Raw genomic sequence first — 23,630 nt, 5'->3', positions numbered from 1 at the left:
GTATGATGATTTCAATCGCAGTCAATTATGAATTCATTTGAGCTGTATTTATTGATTTTCAAATATCTAATTCTAGGTCTGAATCTTTTTTAATTCAGTTAAAGAAACTCCCTAAGTTAAATTGGATGACTAAATCATGTGGTTTTAACATGTTAACTAAAGGTATTTATGACGTGATAATCTCTTCATCATTCACCCTCCCAATAAGTAGCAAACTCGTCCATTACCTAAATATAATGTGGTTAGGTGATCAGAGGCATGTATCGGTGACAATATGAAAGAAAAACAGAAAAAAAATACCCGGCTTAAAATTTCAGTTTTGACTTTAATTCATTTATCAATATAATGCCCTAAAATATCAAAAGGCAGACTAAAATCTTATTTCAATATAAATTGAATTTCTAAACTGAATATAATACAGTGTTTATTCCTTTCGGCATTACAATTTGTATTTTGATCGATATAAGTTATAATTATGCCGACGTAGTTAGCATTATTTGACGGGTCTGCCCCGGGTCAAAGTTTTCATCACGGGGTCATTTCCTCCTACAATTATCGTTATCGAAGGCGGTCTGAATCAAATAATTTCGCCCGGGAGAAATCGAGCGCGAGGTAATCAGATTCTATTAAGGTGGACACAGATAGATAAAAGGGCGTTAGATTAAACCGATCAGCTGATAATTTTATAATGAAAGAACTCCCTTAAAATCACGTCTTCCTGTCATGTCGCCCAAACACTATATAACAAAGACTTAGAGGGGAAAGGAGCCTGTGTGAACGCCCTCTACATTCTCTAACTCAAGAAAACATTTCTAAATTTAGTCAATTTTCAGCGTCGTGTTACAATTATTATGCGATTGGGTTAGCTATTCATAAACACAGCCTTTATTTTTGGCATTACTATGACCAGGAATAAAATTAGTTCGTCTCGGTACGTTAAAATTAAGAACTTGAATCAGTCTTATTTTCTTCTCTAAATTACCATCTTCTGAAAGTTATATCGCAAAACAAATTATCGTTAGGTCAACACATTGCGGCAAACTTTTGCAATTCATTCTTTGGCTTTAGTGAATTTAATCTGCTCGTTGTTTCACTTAGTTTTAATTTGAATAAAAAACTCAGTTATCATCTTTAAAAATCCGATATTGCGGGATAATTTTACCGTCTTACCGGAAACACCTGTGTCAGGCAGTGTTATAACGATAACAAGACGAATCGGTTGGGTCCATTTATATTCTAGTTTGATCGATTACATAAAGTAATTATAACAAGGCCCAAGACAGGAGCGGCACAAGATGGACTGATAAAACACGTGATAAAATGATCATATTTTTATATAAACAATCAATAATTAGGAAAGAAATTATCGATGAAAATACTGTCTTTTTAGGATGTTTAATCTCGTGTAAAGCCTTATTTATCTGAAATGAGGACGTAACAATTTTATAGCCGTGACGTCAAAAAGGTAAAAGTTTGATATCAAAGGTAAATGTCAGCACGTGATTGATGGGTCCCTATGTATGTAATAAAACTATAGATCTACAGACCGCGTGGCCCCAAGTAAAAAAATGTTGTTTTCATAATCACCGAAATATAGAACACTCCTATCAAAATTTAGAGAAAATAAAGTTTTTTCTTATCTACGTAAAATTATATCTCAGGATTTTCAGGCTCTCAGTTGATAATTGATAAAATCTTTGTAAATATTAGTGTAGACCATCAACACGATATGACCTACAGTTAACAACATTGACTTAAAGCTTTTAATGAATGTCTAACATCGCAAATTCAATAGCGTTGTATATCACGTACAAACAATTCTCATTAATACGCAGACTATAGGACAAGTTTCTAATTAAATCAGGACCAACAGTTAACATAATAGCTCTTCTGTTAGTGAAATATATTTGTATTTATAAAATAAAATTCTTTGAAATAAATACGTATGATTACCTTGTATAAGTATTCCACTGTCCTTAAATGGCGTCCTTACACTGTCATTATAATCCTATATCAAAGGCCACTCGTGTTAAATATCCAGCTTTTATAATCCTCGTCATTTCACAGACAATCTGACATAATTGCTACTATAACAGATAAATTACACTACAATAAACGTCTCTCTATAATAAAATATAAAGATCACAAAACATCCCTGAATCGTCTGCCGATACGCGATGTGTATCCCTCCACGACGTCACTGTACTACGAGAGACATTGTAAGGCTGAACCGCTCGCTATAAAAACTCGACACTGACTGGCTACCGCTGTAGCGTACACGCTTACTTCTCTCTCTTGGTGGTCAAAGCGGAAAATTCGCAATAATCACAGAGCGCAATAACAGAGCACACTCGCCTCTCCCCTCCAACAGGACACGTTAATGAAGTCGTCTGTTTATCTTGATACCAAATATTGGGTCAGTCCCATTGTCACCCATGGGGGACAACAGAGTCGTAAAATAAATATTCCTCTTGGGTGAAATGAAAATATATGACGTTCAACTGTTCAACCCTTGAACCGTTAAATAATAAATTATTGTTAGACCTAGTCTACCAAACCACAATTTCTGTCGAGTAATTCATCAGATCAAATAGAAAATTATTATTTTTCTGTCATATACTTGCTATTTCAGAGAGCATAACAAGTAACTTCACAATGTTGTTTTTCAAACTGTCTAAAGAATCTTCAAAAACAACTGATTATCACTCTGTGTATATAAGCTGTTTAGGTAGTGATAAGAGTAAATTGTTGTGTAGACTCAGTGGCTTACATATAACACTAGAAATAACTTCTTTTAAAAAACCGATATGTCAACGTCTTTTTAATGACAATAAAGCCAGAAAACACTATCACAAAACCGATAAATTGTATACATCCACAACGGCTATACGTTATATCAAGATTTTATCGTCTGTTCTCTCTTGTGTGCGCTCTTATGGAAAAGCAAAATTGGATTATTCAGTTGATATCAGAATAGCATTGTTATTTGTTAATGTATACGAGTTGGAGCGAATTTAGTCAATTATGATTTCAGATAATCAGTTCCATTAGGCGCTCTTACCAAAACATTTGTCCATTTCAAAACGGTGGGAAATGTCAGGACGCATTGCCCGTCAGTTAAGTTTCCACTTGGGAAGGGACAAACAACTTACCAGGCGTAAATTCAATATAATATGCATATGAAATCATCATCAGCGGCTACAGCTATCAACGTGGAGAGACCGTATCTAAACACCTAATATAACTACAAATCTTACACAAAAATCCGATATATACCTAAAATATAAACATGGTTAATATTTAAAGTGTTCTGATGACCTTGATGTCATACACTAAGTCAAGCGTGTGCAGGAGGTAGATTTTGTCGTATTTTTCTGTTATTGCCGATGACATGCCCGATAAGAAAAATGGATGACACAATTATTATAATTATTCAATGAACAGGTTTTATGAGATTTAGTTATTCCGATTTCGTTTATGATATACACCTAACTCTCGTCATTGCTTGTCATTCATGCAAATTTTCTCGCTATTGAAAATGACAATGTAGCCTGCAGGCGTATGCGTTTGCCGTTTATCGGAAAAATAATTAAATTTTATGTGTATTTTTTACAGATAACGGCCTGCAATGACAATAGGGTTCAGGTAAAATATGAAGAACATGTAAAATGGCTGTGAAAAGTGTCTGTGTTTTCGTCTCTCTGTAGAGACAGTCATGAAATAATTACTAAAAAAAAAAACGTCCAAAGCACAGTAACGGTTATCTCCCTTCGTGAGAGTGCGTTGTCTCCCTTAGCTCGGTCTTTGTGATTCGTCTTGCGATTTTAAGGATTTATTCTAAACCTTTATGAATTGTGTTGGGCATGCGTAAGATTAGCGTTGATCTGCGAATGTCATTGTGGAGATCGCCATCGTGAACACAAGACCGGGACCGAAAATTACAGCCCTAGATCGCTCATTTATTATCTCAATTACCCCTGCAAAAGTACAGGACCAATTAATGTTACTTGGCTCGAGCCGTCCCCGAAGGTCTTCCATGACTATCCCGGTAACCCCGACGTCTCGAGAATACGGTGGTTCTCCCTATTATTCAATTTTAAAAATGTATAGGGCTTTTTCGTCAGCTATAATTGCAGCCCAGTGCCTCACTTAGGCCGTGATCTATGCCGTCTCTGCATTGACTCGTGACAAAACGGTTCCCGGTTTTCACAAAGGCTCGTACTCTTGAAAACGAGAGACCGTTATTCTCAAACGCCTAAATCTCTAATAATGGTATACGGTCCAAAATAGTTGTAAAACAACAATGTGAAATAAACCCTAATGACCGATGTTTTTACATAAAGTCTGCCTTGAAGAAGTAAATGGCAAAATGTTTTCGGCAAAATCTCTTCAGGGGACAATTTTTAACATATGTTTGTATGACGGAGAGCAAAGCATTACCAATAATACGACCTAAACAATTTATCCCACAAATGTTTATTAGTTTACGTTTATAATTCAATGAACCACTCTTGCAGGTTTTCATTTGATCCCTTTGTGACTTTTCTCAATGAGTAGGATGTCGACAGTAGCAGCATGTATACACGGGGTATATAGCTGACCTGTTAACGGTATTCTGAATTCGCGTGCCACAACGTCACTACTATTTCATTCCACTCCAAATTTATGAGCTATCTGAAAATTTATGTGCCATTCGCGACGGCATAAAGACTCATTGATAATCATTGGGTGATTTGGTGTTCAGCCGGTGTTGGTTTTGCCGCACGTTAAATGTCCAACCCAATGTGGGTATTAGGGGATAATACTGAGGCGGCAATCAAGAGTACACATAAATCTACAGGCCCTTCAGTCGTGTTTACATCTGGTGATATATGTAAACAGTTCGGCAAATAATGGCCCTGGCCTATCAAGCAGCGTTTGCAGTAAGTCTTAACGCATTGCTGTCAAGCCTCACAACTGCGTGGACAGCATAGTGTTAAGTGAAATTGTCTTTTTTAGATACTTTAATTCTAAAAAAATACCCTTTCAAAATTTAATTTATACTGGTGAGTCTAAAGAGAAGATCAAAAATGTTTTAACATAACGTTATCATATACATGTATGTTATAAACTATTTCATAAACTGTTGACTAATTCCGACGTGGACCCCGGTTTTTGTCATTTTATGCTTATTTACTTTCTTAGCTATAAATACAGAAGTGCTTTAATTCTTGTAGACAAGGATAATTCGGGGAAAAGTGGCGAGGGCACTTCTCCGCCATGACGTGTGTCATGACCAGGAATGTGACTCGGCCTTAAGTTGACTGTAACAGAATATTCCGATGTAATGTCAATACACGATGTATATAGGAGTTGATTTAGGACGACGTAGTACAAATACTCTCAAGGACACTGTATATAAACAATATCCATTGTTCATGTCCACTAGAAGGTTGTTCCATGGTAGCCTTTCATCCTGTGTTCAAATCCGGGATAAGCATTTGACTGGGAAGAAAATTGCAGCCGTTACTTGCGGGCACCTATTGACAAGGATTCCGAGAGTAGGTCGTCTATTGCTGGGTTACTTGGACACAGGGGTATGTGAACCCGTCACACCAACAACGACTTAACTCTGTCATCAGACCCGCTGTTCTGACGTCGTATGCACAAAATATTATTCAACTCCGTCATCTCTCTCCTTCGCATGACGTCGGGCAGGCAGGAAGGGAGGGAGTTGAGCACAATATCAAGCCTTTTTCTGACATATGATGATTAGGTAGGACAAGGAATTTCCCATGTCAAGCTAAACTCTTTTAAACACGTGGATTAAGTACTTTATATGTGTTTTTTTACATAGCCTTGTTACATAGTTGTACATTAAAGCACACAGTAGTTACTTGGTGTAACAACGACACCAGCAACAAGTGCGAGATTTACCTCGATTATAGCCGTTTATACAGGTGTCACCTCGACTGTAGCCGTACATACAGGTGTCACCACGACTGTAACCGTACGTACATGTGTCACCTCGACTGTACCCGTACATAAATGTGTCACCACGACTGTACTATACGTACAAGTGTCACCACGACTGTAACAGTGCGTACATGTGTCACCACGACTGTAGTCGTACATACATGTGTCACCGCGACTGTGCCGTACATACAGGTGTCACCACGACTGTAGCCGTACATACAGGTGTCACCACGACTGTAGCCGTACATACAGGTGTCACCACGACTGTAGCCGTACATACAGGTGTCACTACGACTGTAACTGTACGTACAAGTGTCACCACGACTGTACCGTACATACAGGTGTCACCACGACTGTAACTGTACGTACATGTGTCACCACGACTGTAGCCGTACATACAGGTGTCATCACACTTGTAGCCGTGCGTAAAGGTGTCACCAAAACTATATCCGCGTATACACTCACGCGTCACCAAATCTGCAGCCGTACGTGTTGTCAAGTGTACGTGTGTACGTACAGGTTGTTGACAGTGGTGGACCAACTAAGGTGCGTTACTTGAGCCAGTTATCTGCAATACTTATCTACAATGCGATCATTGTGTTGTATTTTTAGCTTATCAGAGTGAAGAATTTCAATACTTTGCGGTATGTGTTGGGCCAGCTAATGGTATACTGATGTTCTCATCTATCGAAAAGAATCAAGTTATTTTTTCTTTAATTATAAGTCCCTAATCGAACTTAATACTTTACTGCATATGACTGAATATCTTGGTTTATCCATAATATACACTTTAATACAAGTCTTACATATTTGTATCAATCCTATAACATCAAATCGTTAAACAGAAAAATAAATATTTTTATTAACTACAAGATTCCAATTTCCCTGCCTAATCCCACGTCTAAAGCCTCAGTTGTTTTACCTGTGCACACCTGGCCAGGGTTGCTGGTTGACACTAGTTCTCTGATTAAGTATAAATCTAAATATTATTTTAAACGCGAGTCAATAAAACATGTCCTGGAAACTAGTACCAATCGTTTGTTTCAAATAATAGGATGATCTTTTCGGGTGTGTTAGATTGACCTTTCCCAGAGTGCAAACTTCAGTGTCGTGGTTTGTCATTTGCATCATGACAGGCGTCAATGCGTGTGTCATAATATGTACATGCATAATTATTTGTCAATTATAGGTTTACAGCTTCCGGTAATTGGTATAGCATTAAGAGAAAATAACCACGAACCAACAAATGTTTAATTAGAAAAAGCACAGTTTTTGATTTGACTGGAGGCGCAATAATTTTCTCTCACGAGCTCACGAGCTGACCTAGCCGGTGGTTATAAGAAAAAATGACACCGGAAGCGCTGGAGTAAATGACAGATTGTACAAATTGTCATTATTGGTCGTAAATCCCGCTTGTCCATAATTCCTGGCGCATCCTCTACATATTTACACGCACCATTCACAGAAATAAAGAGTAAAATGAGCTAGAAAAGTTTTCAACGTCGGTACCTAAATTTTACTCAAAAATAAATAATAATAAATCTAATTAGGAATTTGTATTACTACATCTTCTATCAAACCGGTTTGTAAAACATAGACGATGTTTTTTCCCATTTAAATTGTATTTACAGTATATTCCATAGCAATGTACTACCGCGGACTTAAGATAAGCTATATATCAGTCCGTGGTACTATAACGTATTTGAAATAATATTTTTTAAACCATCTATCTATTCTAAGTCCGTGATCCATCATAAAGCAGTACATGCGTTTTTGTCACGTCAACTTGCAGCACAGAAAACTTCATCATGAATCGGTAATGAATGTTTCTAATAGAAATACCGTAGAATTAGACGTGGAACACAAGATACACTTACCTCGGAATTGGTAATGAAAATGGATTTCCGCCAAACTCCGTGAAGTATGAATGTTCAGTAATGACAGTTTTGAGTTTGTACTAGTTTAATCGTCCGCACAGAACTGATATCTCTTCAGTAATGAACAGGTTACGTTTTTACTCGGTTATCTGTATGTAGTACACTGACTATCGCGTGATCCAATCAACGAATCTCGTTTGTTGAAGTCTTTTCCGGACAATGAGCTGGACAAGCCGGTTAATGAGATATAGAAATCAACCTGTGGGCATTCACTTGATTTCGGACAATCTATGTAATGAGAGAACTGACCAGTGTGACGTCACAATTCGTTTGCGAACCTCGGGCACAGCATGACACCTTGTGTCAGCTGGTCACGTGATATGACACCCCGCTGATTATTTTTGTTACGAATGAAAACATTTTGATTAAGGCTTAACTGTGTTTGCCGCTGTGATCGTTGCCGATTGAATGAGATGAAAATATTATTTTTTCTTTAATAAGGGTATTGTTGTAGTGACTGATCGCAGAATAATACTCTGTCAAACATGAAATCTGTTCAGAAACTCTGCCCGATAATCAACCTATCAAACGATTTTTAAGATGATTAATGAAAAAAAACCTCCACATTTTTGGTCGGATTATACAGGCAACTGACAATAAAGGCTCACTAATAGGATTATATCTCTTGTCATGATTGGTCGTCAGGTCAATATGATAAGTTTAATAAATATAGGTCATATTGTTACTTTATAGTTATCACATTACTATCTACATCTACAGATCTCCATACCATATCATACTTAACTGAAATATTACAAGTGTAACAGTTATCATAACATAGATTATACAATACTTATTTATATTGTAAATTACCTCATAATCAATTAAAATATGAAATATAATAATATATATAGTGTAATACTTTATCATCTAATGCATGACATACATTGTTTATTAAAATATCACACATGTAATACTTTATCATCTAATGCATGACATGCATTGTTTATTAAAATATCACACATGTAATACTTTATTATCACTTAATGTATGCCATTCATTGTTGTTTACTGGAATATTACATGTGTAATACTTTATTATCATCAAATGTGTGCCATAGATTGTTTATTAGAATTACACATGCGTCATACGTAGTAAATCGTAGCATCATGTTTTGTCGGGTATGATGATAAATGCTTCACACATCCAGCACTATCATAATGTGTCTGTATTACGGCAAGTCGCTTTTATACCCCGAGAAAAAGCTATTTACATGAAATAAACTAAACATGCCTTATTTATCATATAAAAATCGTCGTATTTTGATTGTTGTATAAAGATAGTGTGTTATATTTGTATTGTATGGTAATGTGTTTCTCTTTGTTGATATGAAGAAGACAATCATGTTTACTTTAATGTGTAATATTTTAATTAAAAGTTCATTTGTGTCGTGTTTTGCTGACTACACATCTACGAACGATCAGCAACACATGTTTTAGAAATCTGATATAAGAGAAACTCTGGAATTATTCGAAACAATGTAACTTTTTAATTTTGACGTAACATCTTCTGATAATGACCGATTCTACGATTTTAAGTTGGTGTAGTGCTGTGAGGATTTTTGACCTTGATTAATATTTTGTTTATAGTCTGTCCATCAAGTCTAACCCGCTCTGACATTTTATCAAAAAATCACACTTTTCTACTCATTGTAAACGTTCTGAAATTCAAAACAAAATTATTGCCACGGGCATTTCAGAGAAAGTTAAGAATTTTCGCCCAGGGATATTCTAGCTGAGATATGACGTATCAATTTGTCGATCGTAATCAGATAGGTTTTTAGCTGTGCAGAAATTAATTTATTCTGTCAAAAAGTGAGCTTTTGATGCACGAGTTTTAATAATACGTACAACAGTATTTATTTCAGCATTTCATTACAAAAGTAATCATTGCACGATGACGTCATATATGTATTTAAAGAAAAGTTTTTTATATGATTAAAGCCAGGCTTTGTGACATTTCAGTATCTCAGGTCCTGCACCAGAATCGTACATTTAGTAGACCTATCATTTATTTCACATTTATTTCCATTGAAAATTTTATTGTTCGCTATGTCATTACAGTGAAGGATGCAGTGTAATTGCTTTTGTCTATTTACGAAATTCAATTTCCATATAAAATATGTGTTTTTAAGCTTTGGTTCGGAATGGAGTTCCACCCGGCTGAACGGGTATCATACTTCACTATAATTTCTTATGTTTCATTACAAACACTACTGTGTTAGACATCGTGTAAACAATATTACTTACGATTTCACGGAATAACATTAATGTCACTTTAATAAAGTTACAAACTACCTGTAGTTCACGCACAGGTGTGATAAAAACGTTGATACAGGTGCGAAGCTCAACGCGCAGGTAAACCAGCTAGGTGTCAGGTCGATGTAGGGCTTAGTCAGGGACCGGAATGTACTTCTATTAACTAATAAGGTGTAATACATTTTATACATAACAGCATCCTGAGCCTGTTTTCTATACCAATACTGTACCACTACACCTTACAAACGGGACCGGCTTGGGTTACGTCCCCTTTAAACTAGTCTTAATTGGGTGGCCACCTTAGCAATTTCACGGTCCACTGATTTTCCTGTGATCTTTGGTTTAAAAGAGATGAAACTCAAGATCCGACATGGGTTTAAAGTGTTTAAAAGAAATTCGATAATTGTAATTCAGTGTCAGTGAACAAAATGTATCTTTAATTTAAAAAGAAATTTGTCAAAACGCATTTCAACCTGTAAAATGAAATTCTTTACTTTGTGTTTAAAATGATTAAATCGGGTTTTGGGTTAAAAGTTATTGTTCATAAATTCGTGAACTATGCTTAGATATTACGTAAGAGCGAGTCATATAGACATCCCCATATTCACCTCATGTTAAGTGCATTTATTTAATGTGCTTAGATAGGCAAATATTCCCTTTCATATCACTTCTCGGCTATTCCATCCTCTTCCACGGGTATTCCATCCTCTTCCACGTGTATCCCATCCTCTTCCAAGGGTATTCCATTCTCTTCCACAGGTATCCCATCCTCTTCCACGGGTATTTCAGCCTCTTCCACGGGTATCCCATCCTCTTCCACGGGTATTTCAGCCTCTTCCACGGGTATCCCATCCTCTTCCACGGGTATTTCAGCCTCTTCCACGGGTATTCCATCCCCTTACACGGGTATCCCAGCCTCTCCTGCGTTTATCCAAGCCTCCATGTGATTATGGATTGAGTTTTTGGTCCCCCCCTTTCGGTATCCATTTTAATTGGTTTCATCATATAGGTATTTCGGAAGTGACCGAGCCAACGCACCAAACCGGAAGTTCGTAATATAACATATGTTAAACAATAATTCGCCGCACGTAGAGCATTTCAAATCCGGTTCTCAATATGTTTTAAATTTTTTATTTTATGTTTGAATCTGGAAATGTCATAAACGAACTAATTAGCCCCATAAGTTTACGTACAGTTTCAAAGTTCATCCTTATGGCACTGAATCCTGTATAAAAAGAATTCTACTGAATTTGTAAATTATGGCGCTGCGCCGTCAACAAGTACTGTTGAGTCCGTGTCAGCTTCCACATTGCTGTATCCCGGAAATCCCCAGAAATAATAACCATATACCGGAGGAAATTCCTGGCGTATGTCACTATTGCTATCACTGGTGGCTCTAAGTTGTAGTCATAAGTAAGGTGTCAACGTCGTATATTTTACACAAACAATACCATCAGTTTCATTATATTTCTTCCCAGAGTTTTGTAGTTAGCTAACTTCCGGCGCGAAGGTCACGTGGTCTGGCAAGCTGGCGTTTCCTGAGTGGGATAAGATTATTTATGGGCGATGTTTACATTTGTTGTAGAGTACTTATAAATGTGTCAGTCTGTCACTGTGCTTTGTTTACTAAACCTTGCCTGGTGCTGGTATTGACGGAACACAGGGAGGAACAGGTCAGCGCTACCCTCTACGGGGCACGATAACACACTACGGATATTGTATGTTTATATTAACACAGAAAATAGATATAATACTTTATAAACGTTATCATTATTAAGACAGTACTGTCATAACATGGCCTGTATTTGCTAGTTACTGGTTTTCTGTTGAGAAGGCTATCTTGATTGTTTCATAATGCTGTTTTAACATTTCACTGATAAGTCATTATGAATGATGGATGTTTACAATAAAGAACAATTGAAACACTTCCTTATATATTATCCATTTCTTATTTAAACACTTATTCAAGCGTCATACGGGGGTCCCAAGGCCCTAGGTTCGAAACTGGGTCTATTACATGGCGTCGAGTACCAAGAAGAGAGCCATAACGCACCTGGAATCTATTAAGAAACAAATTAAAGTTTAAATGACGTCATGTGTAAACAGCATTGAAGAGACAAGGTAGTGTTTCGTCTTATGTATAAGACGCCAAGTGTTAAGAACATCTTGATAGGAATAGAGAAGTTATGACGTCATTTGTAGAAAGGGTCGTCAAGAAAAACCGGATAGCAGTTGGGATTTGAGGCAGGATTCGTGTGATGTTGGGTGTAAAAGTTGACACCATGGAACATAGATCGCGAAAGATAAACAATACAGAGGTCATGATGATGATGGAGTTATGTTACCCACAAAGTGCGGTTGTGTAGTCACCGTAGAATAACCAACAACAACCCATGTTGATTATTCTAAACTTGCTGACATTCATCAGTGGCCCCATGAAAATTTGAACTGCGATTTAGAATTAAGACGGTATCATAATCGTGACGTCAGTGGTAGAAATGGGAATCAGGACATGTTTCATTTACAAAAGTATAAAGAGAATAGTCGAATCTACAGTAAACATCCAATGGTTTCCTACTTACACAGACTATAGGAGGCAGCTTACCAAATAAACTCATCTTCTGAATCTAGGCTCACAGCTATCATAAATCAATTTCACATTTATTTTTTTCGTTAACTATTGCGACATATGATGATCGCAATGTATTATTTTTGGTTGTTTTCTATCCAGTCGCCGGGACCAAAAATCGCTGCAGTCAGAAATGGCTTGTTTCAATATGTATCTGACATTTCCAGGAACCGTTCGTCCATAGGACATCATCAAATGTCTACTTTGAAGATCATTAACAACGCTCGTATACCTTGTATTATGAAAAGCGTGACGGGTATATAAGGTAGATTCCTAGACATGCGAGGATAGTGCTCTCATCGACAAACGAACACTTCGGATGGAGTGTTAAAGTTAAGACTGACATACACCATTTTAACCATATGTTTCCTTAAGAAATAAAAAAGTAAATACATTAAACAGCAAATAAAGAATAAATAGAAGTTTATCGATTTTAAGATAAATACACGAGACAGGTGTATACAAACACACATAACTCACCTGTAATCAGAAGTCGGGGTCGTTAAGTCAAATGTTTCACCCGAGTCACAAATCAATCACGCTGACTTTAATCCAACATCTTGTCACACTAGGAATTTAGGGCTACCTCAAGTTTAAAAACTGTCCGTTTCACGTGATTTTCTTACAAGATTACTGTATAAATCCATCCACGTGTATTCACAACTTTGATTTCACACTATGATCTTACAACTTTATAGACACATCGTGGTCAGTAGCGTTTAAAGGTATGTCCGAAGTTCCTTTTTGTTGAAATGAACAGCCTTGCCTTGACCGCCAAGTAAACATGATTTAACATACGATAGTTTGTTCACTAGCCGTCCTTATAAATACAATATTCATTACACATACTTCACTCCAGGTAAACTTAAATAAACAGAAATTTATATCAGCCAGAAAAAAACTTTTTGAAGAATGTTTGATTTCTTCTCTTAAACACAATATGTTGTAACCTAATTTTCCATTTAAGTCTAAATTCGTGCTTGTCTGAGCAACAGAACGGATAAAAGCCCCTTGAGAGATCAAACCAAATCACGTGACAGGAACATGCCAGGACTGCTGGGAATAAGGTAAATCTGCTCATCAACAGAGCGGCATGGCGGACATTGGGAAGATAAAGAGCGTGTAAGCTGTCGATAGGACGCCGTAACCCTGGACATGTGGGGACATTTTATCAGCGTTTATATAAACTAGATAAGATAAATACAATAACAAGTTATGTTAGCCCAAAATGAGGCTATTTCAAAATGACCGTATATCATAAGAGGCTTGATTTCAATGCAGTTTGATGCTGCTTGCATTGGAACAGCTTCGCAGAACGGCGAATCCGAAACCTATCTGTCTTTTTGCAGATATCGCGATGCTGTGATATAATGACTACACTATCTATAAACAAATATTATGAAGCTAAATATTCATTTATTGATTAGATACATTTTCAAAGACAAAAGATGGGACATATCCAAAGATGGCGTCGTGTAAACAGCCGAACAGCATCTAGGTTTGGATTTCATTGCATTCATTTGTTTGTTTTTTTTAAGAACCATTTTTACCGGATCGTTACACACACTTTTAGCCTAAGCTTTGATCGACACCACCTTATAAACATAGGCAACAGACTAAGAAGAATGCATTGTTGTTCATTTGAAACTGAGCTTCGTGCGCAATACGACAACGGAGCGTCACTTTACCAAAAATGCAAATGTGTGTTGTATGCATAAATAAATATGAAGTTATCTAGTGATATCAAAGGTTGTGTACTTAGTCCTGTGTATGTCGAATAGTGTATTACTCATTTGAACGATCCTATTCCTTTATCTTATGCTATAATTTGTGCTAAAATTTAATTTTGTTCACGGACGACATAACAGCACGTGAATATTGTCCATTGATATGTCCCTTCCGTAATATTTCGATGTTTATTACAACTATCACATGATAAGTGTATTTGATGTTTAACATTGATGAGATACAACTGTCAATGTATTGATATTAAAACCTCCTTACGTCCTATCTGCATCAAATTCTCTCTTACGATTAAAATCGGATTGATGTTTTACAAATTTTAGAAACTGTAGAAATAAGGACCAGGTCAGAGTGTCGATAATACTGCAGTGTGTTTCGACTCTGTCATCTTGTATGTCCCCTCCGGACCACGTAAATGACGGTGCATACCTGGTATCATTAACAAAATAAGGGTTCTGGGACAACCTGAATTTGTTTGTATTATCTCATTATCATATTGTCAAATAACTAAGTGTTTCGTAGCATATTAAGACCGCGTGATTTAGAATAGTAATTTGTTGTTTATTATAGAGGCTGTGCGCCTTTTTTTCTCGATGCTTTTGAATTTACTTTTCAATAATTTTCATTGGAATTGATATTCAAACATGAAAATCCGTATTAGAATACACCAATGGCATTTTACGTGCTTCAATTACTACATCGATGTTGTTGGTATTGATACCCATACATAATTATATGGAGGATGCCACGATAGTTCATTCGGTAAAGCGGCGGACTTATCATCAGGTGGAGAGATGTGTGGTCTGATTCTTACCTGGGGAAGTTTGTGTTTCCCTGGTCAAGATCCGAGATGTGTGGTCTGATCCTTACCTGGGGAAGTTTGTGTTTCCCAGGTGAAGATCCGAGATGTGTGGTCTGATCCTTACCTGGTGAAGTTTGTGTTTCCCAGGTGAAGATCCGAGATGTGTGGTCTGATTCTTACCTGGTGAAGTTTGTGTTTCCCTGGTGAAGATCCGAGATGTTAGGTCTGATCCTTACCTGGGGAAGTTTGTGTTTCCCTGGTCAAGATCCGAGATGTATGGTCTGATCCTTACCTGGGGAAGTTTGTGTTTCCCAGGTCAAGATCCGAGATATGTGGTCTGATTCTTACCTGGGGAAGTTTGTGTTTCCCAGGTGAAGATCCGAGATGTGTGGTCTGATCCTTACCTGGGGAAGTTTGTGTTTCCCAGGTCAAGATCCGAGATGTGTGGTGTGATCTTACCTGGTGAAGTTTGTGTTTCCCAGGTAAAAATCCGAGATGTTAGGTCTGATCCTTACCTGGGGAAGTTTGTGTTTCCCTGGTCAAGATCCGAGATGTGTGGTCTGATCCTTACCTGGGGAAGTTTGTGTTTCCCTGGTCAAGATCTGAGATGTGTGGTCTGATCCTTACCTGGGGAAGTATGTGTTTCCCTGGTCAAGATCCGAGATGTGTGGTCTGATCCTTACCTGGGGAAGTTTGTGTTTCCCAGGTGAAGATCCGAGATGTGTGGTCTGATCCTTACCTGGGGAAGTTTGTGTTTCCCAGGTGAAGATCCGAGATGTGTGGTGTGATCTTACCTGGTGAAGTTTGTGTTTCCCAGGTAAAGACCCGCGATGTTAGGTCTGATCCTTACCTGGGGAAGTTTGTGTTTCCCTGGTCAAGATCCGAGATGTGTGGTCTGATCCTTACCTGGGGAAGTTTGTGTTTCCCAGGTGAAGATCCGAGATGTGTGGTGTGATCTTACCTGGTGAAGTTTGTGTTTCCCAGGTAAAGATCCGAGATGTTAGGTCTGATCCTTACCTGGGGAAGTTTGTGTTTCCCTGGTCAAGATCCGAGACGTGTGGTCTGATCCTTACCTGGGGAACTTTGTGTTTCCCTGGTCAAGATCCGAGATGTGTGGTCTGATCCTTACCTGGGGAACTTTGTGTTTCCCTGGTCAAGATCCGAGATGTGTGGTCTGATCCTTACCTGGGGAACTTTGTGTTTCTCAGGTGAAGATCCGAGATGTGTGGTCTGATCCTTACCTGGGGAAGTTTGTGTTTCCCTGGTCAAGATCCGAGATGTGTGGTCTGATCCTTACCTGAACCGAGATGTGTAGTCTGATCCTTACCTGGGGAAGTTTGTGTTTCCCTGGTCAAGATCCGAGATGTGTGGTCTGATCCTTACCTGGGGAAGTTTGTGTTTCCCTGGTCAAGATCCGAGATGTGTGGTCTGATCCTTACCTGGGGAAGTATGTGTTTCCCAGGTGAAGATCCGAGATGTGTGGTCTGATCCTTACCTGGGGAAGTTTGTGTTTCCCTGGTGAAGATCCGAGATGTGTAGTCTGATCCTTACCTGGGGAAGTTTGTGTTTCCCTGGTGAAGATTCGAGATGTGTGGTCTGATCCTTACCTGGGGAAGTTTGTGTTTCCCAGGTGAAGATCCGAGATGTGTGGTCTGATCCTTACCTAGGGAACTTTGTGTTTCCCTGGTGAAGATCCGAGATGTGTGGTCTGATCCTTACCTGGGGAAGTTTGTGTTTCCTAGGTGAAGATCCGAGATGTGTGGTGTGATCTTACCTGGTGAAGTTTGTGTTTCCCAGGTGAAGATCCGAGATGTGTGGTCTGGTTACGATAAATAATCTAAGAGACACTGAGTAATCCGGACATTTAACCGAAACATTACGACAACTAATATAAGAGAGTAATCTGGACATTTCCAAACGTTACTCCACTATTTAGAAAAAAATACTGTCTCCCATCACAACTCATCGACCGAAAATTCGTTATTTCAATGTCCGAATCAAATTTTTCCAAAAAAGAAAAAAAGAAAAAAAAAACGTGTCATTTTTTTGTATTATACATTGTTGAGAACTATAACTTTTAAGTCACAAGCAAAATGTGTTCAGTGACATACACGCACGTAACTCCACATATGTGCAAATTGTTTAGTCGACTTCGTAGGATACTACGAACTTGTTTTTCTGCACGTGCAAATTATGTTTAGTCACTTACACAAAGACAATACACATGTGTCTCCATACACGTGCAAAATTTGTTAAGTCACCCCCCACAACTACTACCCACGTGCCTCTGTACAAATTGAAATATGTTTAGTCACTTACCCAAAACTACCATACACGTGCCTCCGTGCTTGTGTAAAATATGTTTAGTCACTCAGCCAAAGACAGCACACACGTGCCTCAGTACACGTAAAAACGTGTTTAGTCCCTTAGTCAAAGTTGCAATACACGTGCCTCTGTGTGCGTGCAAGATAGTCACTTACTTAACGCAGCCAGGAACATTGCTCGCACTATGAATTGCACAAAGCTTAAACGACTAAACCCCAAAAGCTTGGTATCCAATCACAGCCAGTCATTTTAGGCCTAATCGAGATATAAAGTTCAGTGCACCAACAGCCTCGGTACGGGAAAGCAATCTAGGGGTTGTCATCAAGCTTGCTTAGAATTAGAATTGTTGTTGTATTAGGCTGAAATAAATTGTTTTGAATATTACGTATGACATCATAGTTATACACGGGATGTCGACACACCAGGTTAATAATTTTCTGATATATTAGTTTTAAGGATATAATAGAATCTTTATTTTGGATTTAGAGAAATGAGAGTGTAAAAGATAACCCGATGTGTTCTGTTTTTTATTAAATATTTGTTACAATACTTTCATTATCCACGATAAACACTGCCAGCAACACCATAACCCTTGCTGATCCTTGCCGAGATCAAATTAAATTTGAAAACCGCCCGGACATTTTTTTCTGGTGCAGATATTGGTCCCCAAACGGAAGCTTGTGTGCAGTACTTTTCTTGTACTTGTCAAAAACAGACAAACTGATTTTAAATTAAACCGTTCAGATTAGGGCGACGGATATTTAATTAGTCTGGCTGATCTGTTAGATTAGAAAAATGTGCCGTTGTCAAGACTGGAACAGATATTGATAAAATTCTCAGAGTTTTTTAGGATGTTATTTTTTAGGGTAATTTATTAAACGTTTACGAGGGACACTATTAATTTTAATATATATTGTTATATGCAAGCAATAAGCCCAGTACTGAAACAGCCCGGGGCCCAAATGAGTGTTACACTAGTAGACCTTAGTCAGAATAGAATATGGTAAATGTTACAACATGTATCCAATGGAAACATATGTTTATGCGCGAATATGGGGATCATTCGACTTCCGGTTTTTAGAATCTGGAAAGTTATTTCAAGAAGGGAAAGGTTCCTTTAGTTTCTGGGTAACGATTTTTCAGAAAGGGGACATTTGTATAACAATGTATATGGAGAAATGTTTCGGCAAGGAAACTTGCACTGTTTCGTAGCGCGTGAGAGGCGTTTTTTATTTGTTTGGTTTTTTTTTTCGTGAAAGGAAATGTTTCCGTATGGAATCGCTAAAGCGGTTTTTTGGGGAAAAGAAAACTCTGTATATAATCGTTGGAGTGTCTCGTGAAAGGGAACGTCTCCGTACAGAATCAATGAATCGTTTTCATGAAAGGGAACGTCTCCGTACAGAATCAATGAAGCGTTTTCATGAAAGGGAACGTCTCCGTACAGAATCAATGAAGCGTTTTCATGAAAGGGAACGTTTCCGTATTGAATTGTGTAATTGCGTTTCACGAAATGGAACGTCACATGATTGAATTGCTGAAGTAATGTTTTTCTTGAAAAGGATTGTTTCAGCATAGAACCGTTAATTAACGTTTCGTGAAAGGAAACGTCTTCATATAGAATCATGGAATAACGTTTCGTGAAAGGAAACGTCTCCGTATGTTAGGACGAACGTTAAAGGAACTTCGGTATCTTTAGATATATAACGATATTATCTGATATATGAGTAATCGTTACATCTATTTTATGTTCATTCATTGTTTCAGGAATCTTGCCCATAAATTCCTTATATTCTTATTGTATTATATAGCAAAACACAGTTTCCTGCAAATGAATGCCTATTAAGCCGACAAGAATTATAAGCGCTGTTTGCACATCATTATCTATCATCTTTACCTTTCTTCCCACTTCAGTGCGACAATTTAGACACCAGAAGGATCTCCATTATCACTGTTTGTCCCTGAGTGACGACTTGGTGTTGATGGGCTTTTAAAACATTACCAATTAATCAGTGTTTGTGTAAGTAACGAGACACGGCGTCACCTCCACAACGTAGTCGTGACGCCTGCTTAGCGTCAGGAAGTATCCCACTACCGCCTTCAAAACATTGGCCTGTTGATGGCAATCGTTGGTAATATGCTTGCCAACATCATAATGGACAAATTACACGAGATGCATGCACGTTGTGGTTTTGTGTGACTAGTTGATATATGTACTCCTACTACATAAAATACGTACTCTTTGCACGACCAGCCATAGTAGCATGTTTGGTTCCTTTCGTCATCAGATTATGTGTACATTAACGTAAATGGTTTGGTTCGTGGTTTCGTCATCAAACTTTGTGTGCTACTTTTCAAATGTTCATCTATTGCACATGCTTGGTTCGTGTGATGTTATTGATATCCAATGACAAGGTCATAAGGTCATTTGCTATTTATTTATGTACCACTGTTTTTTGTGGGTTTTTTTTATTGTCGTTTAAGGAAATACAGACTGTCACCAGATTTAAATGAATTTAAGATTTTCGTGACGTTATATGCACGTTTTGTACTTATGCTTGTAATAAGTAGAAGTTAGAACTGCCATAAAAGTTCTTACCCTGTTAGCAAAATGAACTAGCAAAACTGTATTACTTGGTAAGTATTTAGAGCTTGAATAGTTTCATTTGATGAAGTTAACGCGGTACATGTCGTACTAGTCACTAAAACGTCCAACATAGCACTGCGTGTGTGGACCTTTATGTACAATGTAAAGCAAACCCATATACATTACGTTTGTCGCGTAAAGTAACATGTCTTCACATGATGTATAACGAACGTGCAACCCAAAGTACATTTTACAACTGACATGCATATATAGGATGGAGATAAATACTATCATCTTTTAAGAGAATGCCTTTCAAATTGGACTGTATAAACACGCAAGCATATGCAATGAAATACATCATGAAAGAAAAAATCTCGGGGACTGAGCTTTGAAATTCTCAGCTCTGTTGAACATGCTTCCATGTATCGACTAAAGGATCAGACAGAATTCGGAATTCAAGACACGTTACCGATTCCTTTATTAGATATTTAAGCCAAAAAAGAGTTCCGGAATTCTAGACACGTTACTGTTTCTTTTATTAGATATGATGGACGCCAGAGACGACATGGATCGTCTCAGAGGAAACAATTACACCACATATCTCTGTCAGTCGGGTTCCACACAGTCGAATGGCGTGACTTCGCTTCAAGTTGGAATTAAATGTTGAAGTGAAGCGACTGAAGTCCTCGGGAGTTCGTGATAAGTAAATAGGTATATTTACTGGGTAAAAAACCCGCAGAAATAGAATTTATCATCAACACCGTAAGAAATGAAGATTTTCCAACAAGTTATCTTTTACTCACGAACTATTGAAGACATATTTATAACATTTTTTATCGATATATGTGAATGATGTGCAAATGTTGTTTTGATGCATGCGTGAGATTTTTCATCGATTTACAGAAACATCTTGATATGTAAAATATGAGAGGCGCGGACACATATCGTGCACGAACAGCGAAATCTAAGAAAGGCGGGAACAGAACCCAATTAACTACGGGAATAATTATGGAAGTAGGGGATACAACTTGGTAAAATTCAAGTTAACGAGAGAAAACGATTCATTTATTTGATGAAGGAATTGCTTTAAACGTTGAAACGGGAGGAAATAGTTTCCAAAGGATCTTTAGTTCACGAAGAGCCTTACAATGCTGATGACAGGAACAATACAACAGTAGAGAGCGAGCTGTACCTTATACCGAGGTCGAATGTCCGTCTCACGACTCGAGTCATGTGGATGTCAGTGACAAATATTGAGTCCTTCGGATACCTGGGTACAATGTTAGGTCTGTTGAATGTCAGCGTTGATTTCTGCCGAATACCAGGGCCAAGTATTGAGCTTTCGGGCTGTTTCCAATCAAGAAATGTCAAATAGGTATCACGTATCGCCTTTGTCATGAAAGAGTGATAATGAATCTTTCGAATTCTAGTGTTGAGAATAATAGCTTTACAACGTAAAAGGTTTGATGAATATTACAGGTATCAGAGATTGAGTCTTTCGATTTAAGTGCTTACTGTAAAAATATTATTTTCGTGGGACTCAAATTTCATGGTTTTCTATTGATATATATTTTCGTTCGTAAACTTTGCTCACAAACTCAGCTGCTGCTATGAACTAAGTGTATTTGAAGTACTTAGCCAATTGAATGTCAGTATCAAGCCCTTCTGTCTGTGATAAAACAACTTAATGTCGAATATAGAACAAAGAATTGAACCTACCTGAATATACCTTTCTCGTGTAGATATTAATAGTGTAATCCCTGTATAACTAGTTGTGAGACATATCTATACCTTTCTCGTGTAGATATTATATAGTGTAATCCCTGTATAACTAGTAGTGAGACATATCTATACATCCCTGTATAACTAGTAGTGAGACATATCTATACCTTTCTCGTGTAGATATTATATAGTGTAATCCCTGTATAACTAGTAGTGAGACATATCTATACATTCCTGTATAACTAGTAGTGAGACATATCTATACATCCCTGTATAACTAGTAGTGAGACATATCTATACATCCCTGTATAACCAGTAGTGAGACATATCTATACATCCCTGTATAACTAGTAGTGATACATATCTATACATCCCTGTATAACTAGTAGTGAGACATATCTATACATCCCTGTATAACCAGTAGTGAGACATATTTATACATCCCTGTATAACTAGTAGTGAGACATATCTATACTTTTCTCGTGTAGATATTATATAGTGTACATCCCTGTATGACTAGTAGTGAGACATATCTATACATCCCTGTATAACTAGTAGTGAGACATATCTATACATCCCTGTATAACCAGTAGTGAGACATATCTATACATCCCTGTATAACTAGTAGTGAGACATATCTATACCTTTCTCATGTAGATATTATATAGTGTACATCCCTGTATAACTAGTAGTGAGACATATCTATACATCCCTGTATAACTAGTAGTGAGACATATCTATACATCCCTGTATAACTAGTAGTGAGACATATCTATACCTTTCTCATGTAGATATTATATAGTGTACATCCCTGTATAACTAGTAGTGAGACATATCTATACCTTTCTCATGTAGATATTATATAGTGTACATCCCTGTATAACTAGTAGTGAGACATATCTATACATCCCTGTATAACTAGTAGTGAGACATATCTATACATCCCTGTATAACTAGTAGTGAGACATATCTATACCTTTCTCATGTAGATATTATATAGTGTACATCCCTGTATAACTAGTAGTGAGACATATCTATACATCCCTGTATAACTAGTAGTGAGACATATCTATACATCCCTGTATAACTAGTAGTGAGACATATCTATACCTTTCTCATGTAGATATTATATAGTGTACATCCCTGTATAACTAGTAGTGAGACATATCTATACATCCCTGTATAACTAGTAGTGAGACATATCTATACATCCCTGTATAACTAGTAGTGAGACATATCTATACCTTTCTCATGTAGATATTATATAGTGTACATCCCTGTATAACTAGTAGTGAGACATATCTATACATCCCTGTATAACTAGTAGTGAGACATATCTATACATCCCTGTATAACTAGTAGTGAGACATATCTATACATCCCTGTATAACCAGTAGTGAGACATATCTATACATCCCTGTATAACTAGTAGTGAGACATATCTATACTTTTCTCGTGTAGATATTATATAGTGTACATCCCTGTATGACTAGTAGTGAGACATATCTATACCTTTCTCGTGTAGATATTATATAGTGTACATCCCTGTATGACTAGTAGTGAGACATATCTATACATCCCTGTATAACTAGTAGTGAGACATATCTATACTTTTCTCGTGTAGATATTATATAGTGTAATCCCTGTATAACTAGTAGTGAGACATATCTATACC

At 37.4% G+C, this 23,630-nt stretch overlaps 1 protein-coding gene across 1 annotated transcript in view; it reads right to left on the bottom strand.

The window, feature by feature from the left end:
* LOC132556220 (fibroblast growth factor receptor-like 1) overlaps nt 1-2,183 on the bottom strand; it is a 55,469-nt gene extending 53,286 nt beyond the window's left edge. The window contains exon 1 of the mRNA XM_060220613.1: nt 1,954-2,183. The gene's annotated coding sequence lies outside the window, so the exon portion shown is untranslated. The remainder of the gene's footprint in view (nt 1-1,953) is intronic.
* Nucleotides 2,184-23,630: the final 21,447 nt, after the last annotated feature.

Source organism: Ylistrum balloti, unplaced genomic scaffold, assembly GCF_031769215.1.
Source record: "Ylistrum balloti isolate Yb309-2 unplaced genomic scaffold, AGI_CSIRO_Ybal_v1 Utg370554, whole genome shotgun sequence".
NCBI classification, from domain to species: Eukaryota; Metazoa; Mollusca; class Bivalvia; order Pectinida; family Pectinidae; genus Ylistrum; species Ylistrum balloti.
Note: the sequence above shows the minus strand (reverse complement) of the source record. Positions and strands in the feature narration are given on the sequence as shown.